The following is a 955-nucleotide window of genomic DNA, read 5'->3' on the forward strand; positions in this document are numbered from 1 at the left end:
CATGAAAACAATTACAAAATAGTTTTAACACAATAAGGTCAAATCTAAACAACTTTAAAAATGCCAATTGCTCACTGGCAGAACAAGTTAATATATTAAGAATGACAATTCTTGCAAATTAAATTCTTTATTCTGTGTCATACCAATCAAAGCAACAAACAACTATTTTACAGGGATAGAAAAATATTAACAAAATTCTTCTTAACAACAAAAGATATGAAATATCATGGGAATTGGTGAAAAAATGCAAAGGAAGGTGGCCTAGATATACCAGATCTAAAACTATATAAAGCAACAGTTATCAAAACCGCCTGGTAATGGTTAAAAAAATTGAGAAATGAATGAGTGGAATATATTAGGTACAGAAGAAAGAGTAATAAAATACTATAGTAATCTACTGTTTGATAAACCCAAAGACACTAGTTTTACAGAATAAGAATTCTCTTTTTGACAAATATTGCTTGGAAAAATGGAAATTGGTATGGCAAAAACTAGGCATAGCCTCAGCATCTTACATTCTATACGAAAATCAGGATTTAGACATAAAGGGTGATACCAAGAGAACAAGAAATATTCTATCTGTGTATAGAGAAGAGAAAAGTTTATGATCAAACAAGAGATAGAGAACATTTTAAATTATAAAATAGATTATTTCAAGTATATTAAATTAAAGAATTTCACATAAACATAACCAGTAATTCAAGATTAGAGGGAATGCAGAAAGTTGGGAATCTATTTCCCAGCTAGTGTTTCTGATAAAGAATTAATTTATAAAAATATATAGATAACTGAAACAAATTTATAAGATTATACATCATTCTTCAACTGTTAATTAGTCAAAGGATATGAACAGGCAGTTTTCAGATGAAGAAATTAAAACTATAGTCATATGAAAAATGTTCCAAATCATTATTTTTTAGAGAAACACAAATTAAAACAACTATGAGCTACCATC

This window comes from Macrotis lagotis, chromosome 5, assembly GCF_037893015.1.
Source record: "Macrotis lagotis isolate mMagLag1 chromosome 5, bilby.v1.9.chrom.fasta, whole genome shotgun sequence".
Lineage (NCBI taxonomy): Eukaryota > Metazoa > Chordata > Mammalia > Peramelemorphia > Peramelidae > Macrotis > Macrotis lagotis.